This window comes from Sebastes fasciatus, chromosome 10 (genome assembly GCF_043250625.1).
Source record: "Sebastes fasciatus isolate fSebFas1 chromosome 10, fSebFas1.pri, whole genome shotgun sequence".
Classification (NCBI taxonomy): domain Eukaryota; kingdom Metazoa; phylum Chordata; class Actinopteri; order Perciformes; family Sebastidae; genus Sebastes; species Sebastes fasciatus.
Window position 1 is genome coordinate 18,162,950 of NC_133804.1, and position 8,710 is coordinate 18,171,659.

Genomic DNA, 8,710 nt, shown 5'->3' on the forward strand with positions numbered 1-8,710 from the left:
TTAACCGCCTGTCTCGCTCTCTCCGCTTCTTTATGTCTGTCTGTTTGTTGTTTGTCAGCACAACACTGTAAGGCACTTCTCCAGACTCAGCTGCATGTGACAGTTTGACAGACTGTCACAGCAACAAACTGAAAAGGCAGAGGGATGACACCGTCACGATACCCTTCTGCAGGCATTCTGAGAGAACACCTTTAAGCCTTCGCCCTTGATGCTTGTAATTTAATCTTTCCATACATTTAAATGCATGCGTTTTTTTGCATTACGTCAAATGGAACAAGGTGAGAGAAAAAGGTTGCTCATATAAATAATATAAAAGTCAATATCTGTGAATTACACTTTTCATTTAAATACATTTCTTTAAAGTCACAATCGATCGCCGAATGAGGCATCACAATGGTGATTGAGCCTATGGGCCCACTGATGACAGTATTGCAATATTTATATATTTGCAGTATTACGAACTGGATGTCTGTGGCTACATTCCCAGAAAAAAAAATTCTGTATTAAAATTACTACGAGGAACTTTCATTTTGTGTTTTCCCTTGAAGCTGGGAACACACCAAGCCGACATCAAAGAACTAGCGTCGACGAAGGCCGTCCGTTGAGTCGCCTCATGTCGCCTTTGTCTTGGCCTAAAACTTGTACTCGAACACACCGCAAAGATGACAGCCAACGGCCAACTACCATGTATGATCTGCACCTGCGTGAAATGAAATAACTCTTCACACCAGCAGGTCGCGGTCGTCCGTATTCATCATTCAAAAAGGGAAACTGGAAGACTGAGGACGCTGGATATTCAAGCCGTTGTTATGATACGTATATGAAATAAAGCGGCGTTTGACGACCATTTTCCCACCACTGTCACTCACCACTTAGCTTCATTCCAGATGGCCATGTCGTTGTGAAAAATATCTTTGTATTGGAGTGATCAGATGAGATGAAGATGAAAAATGAGAAGAGCTTTCTGTGTTTTTCCTCTTGACTTTCCTCGTTTTCTGGCTTTCCTCACTTCTGTTTCACTTCTCCTGCACTGAAGCTGAACTGCCAATCAGAAAGATTTCTCTCACGATTTCTGCCACCGATTCAACATGCTGATTTGGCGGAAAAACTTCCAACACTGGCAGACGAGAGCCGACGGTGAGGAACACAGCGAAAAAACTTGGCCAACGGACGCTCACCAACGGCCCCAAACTGTCCGATGGCTGACTGTTGGCTTGGTGTGTCAGGACCTTTAAAAAACCTCTCATTTTACTGCAGCAGGGTCTGACAATCTGCCTCGTACAGTCCTAGTTCTGGTTCTCCTGTGCCTCCCTTCCCTCCAGTTGGCCCAGCAACACGGCATAGGTCTCCAGCAGCATGGTGTCGGTATTGGCTTCCAGCGGAGGTCAACTGAGCAGCGAGGCAAAACTCTGCTCCTGGCCGCAGGAGGAGCCGCTGCTGCCGGGCACGGAGCTCTAAACCTCCCGCCGGAGGTCAGACTGCAGGTCGAAGGTGGCAGAGAAAGTGGATCTGGGTCTGTCCACGGTGGGCTGGTTGCTGACGGAGGCTCCGCAGGAGTCTGAGCTGAAGGAGTGTCTGTTGAACTTGCATGATTTTGTTTGGAATTGGACCCAGTGGCACCGATGACGAGCATTAAGAATGAATAAGTATATAGAAATAGCCAATCTTCTGGCTGATGGTCTTTATGTAGATGAGGCATCAGTATTAAATTGAGACTGTTTAAAAGTTCCTTGTAGTAACTTCATGTTACTGCTAATGCAAACGGAACATTTCCTACTGCTGCAGCTTCACATTGAAAGCATTTAACTGACGAAACACGAGTTGACTTTTATTGTGAAGTAGTCACGGGAAATGACATGTGTTTGTGAGCTTGACACTGAATGCCATCATTCATAAAAAATGTGTCTAGAAAAACAAGACAGACAACAGTCATTTTCGGCATTTTTTGACAGCGGATCAGTTTGAAGCATTGCAGGGAGTAATGGAACAAAAGGAGCAGCCACAGTGAGCTGTTAGATGAAGAGCTGCAGGTGACAAGCTGCACAGCGAGGTAACCAACTTCTTTCACTGTCGCTGACTTCTGTATTAAAACTATAGTTTGTTTTGTCGCCCCCAGTCTTCTGGGACCTGTAGTATTAAACCACATTTGCTGTTACCACCAGTAAATACTGTGTCGCCAAATCAACCAGGACTGAAATCTTAAGGACTGCCACTTTAAAGCTTGCTCTGACTGATCGCTGATTCACCGTTGCACTCCTGTTATTGTTTACACCACTAATAAGGCAAAGCTACAAGAAACTCCTGCCACGTCAGTAAAAACACCCCCACAAGCCATCTGCCTTGTTTCTTCCCGTGAGCCTTTTGAGCTAAGATGCCCACTCATCCATCAGCAAGGCCGTTCCACAAGCCATCCAACGCAGCTTGAACTAGATGACCCTCATAATTGAATATTAAACCCCTGATGAGTGGCAAGGCAGACCACTGTGATGCCGATCGGAGGCTGTGATGTGTTCCTAGCAGAGATACGTGCGGTGCTGTTCCACGGTGGAGTCAGTCGCATCCTGCCTACCCCGAGGTTATTCTGTCACACTGTCATAATTTCAATCTCTGGGATAAGAAACGTATCGACAGGCACACGCCCACACTCACACCGGGGTCCACAGATGCAAGCAGGCATGAATGTACTTGGCACTTACATAAACACACACAGGGCTTTAAATAAATGGCGGCAGTGCAGGAAGGCTGCCTTTTGTTCAGTTAAGTCAAGAAATGAATTTGTCTTTTGGCGTTTTTATTTTGATCTCCGTTCAATGCAGCCTGCTGAATAACAAGGAGGAAGGAGTTTGTAGACGGAAACAGATCTGACTAAAGATTAAGGAGCAATCCGTGACTCTGCAAACAAAATTTAATTGTATTTCTCATAAGCCTGAAAGAAAAATGGTGAGAGGAGACATGAGGAGTTGAGTCACAAAGAAATTGTTTTTTTTCTACATAATCTGATGTATGAAATGGATGTACAGGCGGAACGTGATGTGGAGAGGTACGCTTGAAAGGTTCAGAGGGTGCTTTGCGTACCGTTACAAATTTGCATTCTTCAAAAGTAGGAACATTTTCAGCAACAAAGATGCAACCACAGCAAACTGGGATTTCACACCTCTGCATATTAACATGGTGACAACTAAGATTTGGTGAGAAAGAACAATGACTTTGAAACCCATTTCCTTGAAGGGAACATATGAAAAAATGTTTCAGTGCTTGTGCACTAGGGTTGTGCGATTGGACGAATATATCAGCTGTCAAGGATTGGCTGAGTACATTGCCGGTTGTTATTTGGACTGATTTTTTGGGCGGTATGTCATTTTGTTTTGCTACTTTAATGGTCTGCCTCCGAAGAACAAGAGCCGCTCAGCCGCTGCTCAGTGGGCAGAGGAGACAGCCGTGTAAAATAATGTGTGGAGCCGGCATATTTTCATATCTAGCTCTGTGAAATTAGGGTTTATTTCGACCAAACCAGAGTTGGTGATTGTTGGAAAGACTATCGACGACGGTTTTGGTGAGTTTTTTTTTGTTTCCGTCAAGTTTGAATAAAGTGTGTTTGACGATGTTCCACCGCTCGAACAGCTGATCTACCAGCTGAAACTACGGCGCGCACACACCCACCTCCGAGAATATTTTTGAAATCGCCGGTTGTTGGGCTAACAACGGTGGCTGGTTGGAGAATTTTTAACATATCAGCCAACCTTATTGTGCACATACATTTGGGTATCTGGAATGCCTACCAATCCACAAACTGCGAAATAAGACAACCTAGATCAGAAAAACATATGATACAACAAGCCCTTCAGATGTGGCTCCCCTTCCTATGTCACATGCAGGCTCATTAGAATATATCGCCCACAGCTTGAGAACTACCTTTGCAAAGGTGCACCATATTTTTCTCGCCTGCAAAGCAGAGCAGACTAGGCTTATTCAGAAGGGGGTCTTAAAGAGACAGGCGTTAAAACGAAGCATTTCAGACAGAGGGTGAATACAGGTACATTCAGACAGACAGTATGAGACAAATAATGTTTTTTTTTCCACATTAAAGCATGTAAACATGTTCTAGTAGAAACCCAAAATACAAGCATGAACCTAAACATGAGCATATGTCCCCTTTAATAATTTGAAAAGTCAACTTTTTGGAGTTGCCATCAACTGCCTATACATGCTGTTGCACCTAACTTAAGTCAATCACAAAAATGTGTAAACAAAACCAATCAGACCACAACATCCCCATTTCACAGGAAGCTGGAGATTTTGTCCTTCCAGCAACTTCAACAAAGCTGAAACAACAAGCCGAGCCCCCTGCTGTTTCAAGAGGCTCCCTGTGAAAGCACGGCCAAGAGGCCGACTCTTAGAGAAACGCCTCATTCAGACTCAAACTGGCATCAACTGTTGACAGACAGCCCAGAATAAAAACATCCCTGAGAAGGCTGTCCTTTCTGGCTAACTGATCTGTGAGGATAACGCGATTAAAAACGTACAGAGAACATCCCTAAGAGAACAAAGAACGTGGCCAATATCTTTGAAAGATTAACTGAAGTGACAGGCAGTCATAACAAAGCTGGGATAAAGATACTTCCTCTTTTCATCTACGTTAGAATCTTTCTTCTTCATCAGTGTTTAAGAGAGTCAATCTAAAAGGAGGGTAAGGAATACTGTAATATTATGACCGAGATAGAGAGCAGTAATTATGCATGGCTGTTAAGTTTCACTACATATGGGTCAGTTACATGTTTAACATGTTTAATATTGCATGGTGGCTTTGCGATGGCATGGTAGTAGTGGGATTTGCAATGTTTTGATGGGCTGTCAAATTTAACACGATAATTACGTATTGACGCAAATACATTTTAAATGCCACCAATTTCTTTAATGCATTAATGCAACCTGCAATTTTTAGGTTGTAGCTTGCTCAGTTTTAAAGCGAGAGTGAAGATACTGGCAACATATGAAACTAGAATCCATAGGTAAGGAATTGGTACCAGTGTCCAAACCGTGTCATACAAGTTTGTCAGGAAGGACGCTAAATAACGCTCCAAACTTAGGCTAAATTTTGTCGAGGAAAAACTGGCACGGCCATTTTCAAAGGGGTTCCTTGACCTCTGATCTCAAGATATGTGAATGAAAATGGGTTCTATGGGTACCCACGAGTTTCCCCTTCACAGACATGCCCACTTTATGATAATCACATGCAGTTTGGGGCAAGTCATAGTCAAGTCAGCACACTGACACACTGACAGCTGTTGTTGCCTGTTGGGTTTGAGTTTGCCATGTTATGATTTGAGCATATTTTTTATGCTAAATGCAGTACCTGTGAGGGTTTCTGGACAATATTTGACATTGTTTTGTGTTGTTAATTGATTCAAAATAATAAATATATACATACATTTGCATAAAGCAGCATATTTGTCTACTCCCATGTTGATAAGTGTATTAAATACTTGACAAATCTCCAGATCATTTTCAATTAATCACGATTAATTATGGACAATCATCTGATTAATCACGATTAATTATTTTAATCGATTGACATCCCTATTATAAATATGTGAAAAAATGGCAAAACAAATGCATTTAAAAACATAGACCACTCCTGAAATTATTTCAAAGTCTTCCGTTCTTTCTTAAAATCATTTGGTTGGCTTTTTATTTTTGGGGTCAATTTCTGGTTTGCAGAGGCGGCTATTCCACAATCTGCTAGCTAGAGACGTAAACGTGCTTCAAGCTGCAGAGAGTCCACCAGGTAACACCACTGTGCAGTAGGTGTTTCCATCTATTCTTGGATATCATTGCAGCTGTAGCATCAACACAGAATGCCAACCCTCATCCCAGCACGTAGCTTAGAAAAAAGCCACTGCTCTTGTCATTATAATGTCTCCATAATTATCATCTTACGGTGCCACTGGGGAGTGAGAGAGACAGAGAGACAGAGAGACAGAGAGAGAAGGGGGCAGGAAAGGCATGGATAGACTGCGAGAGCAGGCAGAACCTGTAGATGCATGATGAATGAGGGTGTCAGCTGTATTCACCCAACTAGCAGCGCTGGCTCGGAGACGGTTTGGCCCCATGCGCTGAGACCTGTCTCATTAACCACAGTGATCATGCATTAACAAGACAGTGAGAGACGGGACATAAATCATTTTCTATAAGATGTGAACCACCACTTTTTGAAAGTATATTAGACATCTCAATGCATGAAACATGGTCTCACTGCTGGTCAACGTGGCTCTGACATCATACACCATAAATGCCTGATTTGGGCTGTATTAGGATTTTTAGTAATTACTATTATTTATTTTATTTAAAAGGATTTACTTATAACATTTTTATGTAGAAAAATATATATATTTTTAAATAATAGAACAGTGCTGAACAAAAGTATGGATTTTCCTGAAGGAAAATTATTATGATTGTGAATTAATCATTTTAAAAATGTCCAAAATTAATGTTTGTTTATCTCTGTGGAAGATATCTGACGTTTGGTTCCCATTTCTCACAAGGCTTGTGAGCCAATAACATAATGGCGTTGGTATCACGTGGTACATCTGGGTCGTCAGCGTGGGAAAAACGGATAAGTGGCTGAGATTGACGGTACTGCAAGTGCCTGGCAACGACTTGTTGTGAAGTAAATGCAGTGGAACAGGGGGAGGGAGAATGCAACATGTAGTGGTGGAATTTTATCAATGTTATCAATAGCACCTTTAACAAATAATTTGTTATTTAATCGTGCCAAACTGCACATTTGGAGAAATTTAAAGGACAGGCGGAGGCCAAAACTGATCCTCTGTTTTCTCGCTCCCCATTGTTTTGGCATCCTGCATTATTGATGTGGTGCTGACATTTTACACTCTGCCTTTTTCTGAAGCCACAGTGCCTCCACTGTCACCTGCAGCACTGTCTCCACAATACAACCATACTGACATACTGTCAGAGCCACGAAATGAGGCACAACACGCCTACGGGGGGACTGTGTGTAGGGATCCTATTGTGTTCGTTAGTGACTTCATGGTGATGTGCTTCACTCTGTTGTGTCTCCATCTGTATACTGAAGCATAGACATTCTATATTTCATACATAGAATGAAAAAAAACAATCTTTCTAGTCCTTATAAATAAGAAAAACGCCAAGCACCTATACAGTATATGTGACTGTTGCTCTGGGTGGCATCAGGGGCGTGGTTGGCAGTCAGCTCGTACGCCTAGATGGAGGAGGAGCCCAGTTGGTGTTGAGGCATCATGGCCCATGCCTGGCCAGTTGAGGATTTTTTTTTCTTTTCTTCCTTTTCCTCATATAAAAATAAAATAAAATGAAACATAAATAAAAAAAAGAGAGAAAATAAATTAAAGAAAGAAAAAAAAATGTAAGAAAGAAATAAAGAAAAAAAAATAAAGAAATAAAGAAAGAAAAAAGCCAACTTAACTGGGCAAGATCAATATCATGTGACTGTGTGTGTGTGCAGATGTGAGGGGTAGGGGTGGCTGGCCTTCAGTCAGGATGCAAATCAAATTAAGGCATTAAAAAGAATAAGATAAAATTAAGTAAAATACATATAAATAGGTAGATAGATAGAAGTACAAGGATGATAGCTAGTGGCAGATGATGGCAGTCACAGCTGTGATCTGTGATCCCATAGTACTAGAACACTGACAGAACTGATGGTTGCATGAAAATACTATCACCAAGCCTCAAAATCATCCAGTGCAGCTAAAACATGCCTTAAAAAAGATGTCACTCAGCAAAAGCAACCTCATCCAGAGACCCAAGAGAAACTGTAAGGTGTATAGTTTCAGCACTCTTTGTAGGTCCTTTTGAATTAAAAGTGCATCAATATTGAGTCCATGATGTAATGCTGACGTGCTACACACGATATTTGCGAAGGCACCTTTTTGCTCTCCATGTTTACAAGATCACTACTCATCCTCTTCATCTGGCATGCTTCTGTGCTTCTGTGCAAGTGCAACACACGCTCGTATAAACAGCTGATTATGGTTGATCATCTTATTGGAATCAGGTGTCCATTGATCAGCCTCGCACAGATGCTCAAACTAACAGTGTTTTTTATTTAGCCAGCTGTGCACGTTATACTCCCTACAAACCCCAGAGAGGAAAAGAAGACTCATCCTACCTCTCGGTTCTCTCCGTGACAGCTCCGTGCGTCGACTTGTAGCAGCAGCGGCTCCTCGCAGTAAAGATCACAGTTGTTGGTAAAAGCGCAGAAGTTTTGACGAGTCTGTGACTGAGGGATCTCACACACACACACGCCGTGTCAGTGTAAGTCGGATCTGTGTACCACTGTGGAGTGTTTACACGACAACGCCCCAAAACAAAACTGATCTGCCTGATGATTCGCCGCCGGACTGATCGTTAAACGCGCGCGCTAAAGATGTTTGCTGTCCAAACTGGGCTGTGCGTAACGACGCGCGTTTCCTCTCTTCTTCTTCTTCCGACGTGGTCTCTAGAAACTAAACTGCTCCCAAAGGACACGTGACCAAGCCTGTGGGGGACGGGAATAGCTCGGATTCCCCCCACGGCAGCAGCTGGGATCGGTTACACCGCTGCTCCAGTGCCCTGCAACAAACCCGAGCTGTGCGCACCCACACACACGCACACACACACACACTCCTCCACTCCTCCTCCATCCATCACTCCATCCATCCATGGTGGCCTC

At 42.9% G+C, this 8,710-nt stretch overlaps 1 protein-coding gene across 2 annotated transcripts in view; it reads right to left on the minus strand.

Moving 5' to 3' along the window:
* mid2 (midline 2) overlaps positions 1 to 8,475 on the minus strand; it is a 177,817-nt gene extending 169,342 nt beyond the window's left edge. The window contains exon 1 of one of the 2 annotated variants that reach the window (XM_074648702.1): positions 8,168 to 8,475. The gene's annotated coding sequence lies outside the window, so the exon portion shown is untranslated. The remainder of the gene's footprint in view (positions 1 to 8,167) is intronic. The other variant, XM_074648703.1, reaches the window with a different exon arrangement.
* Between the last annotated feature and the right edge of the window lie 235 nt (positions 8,476 to 8,710).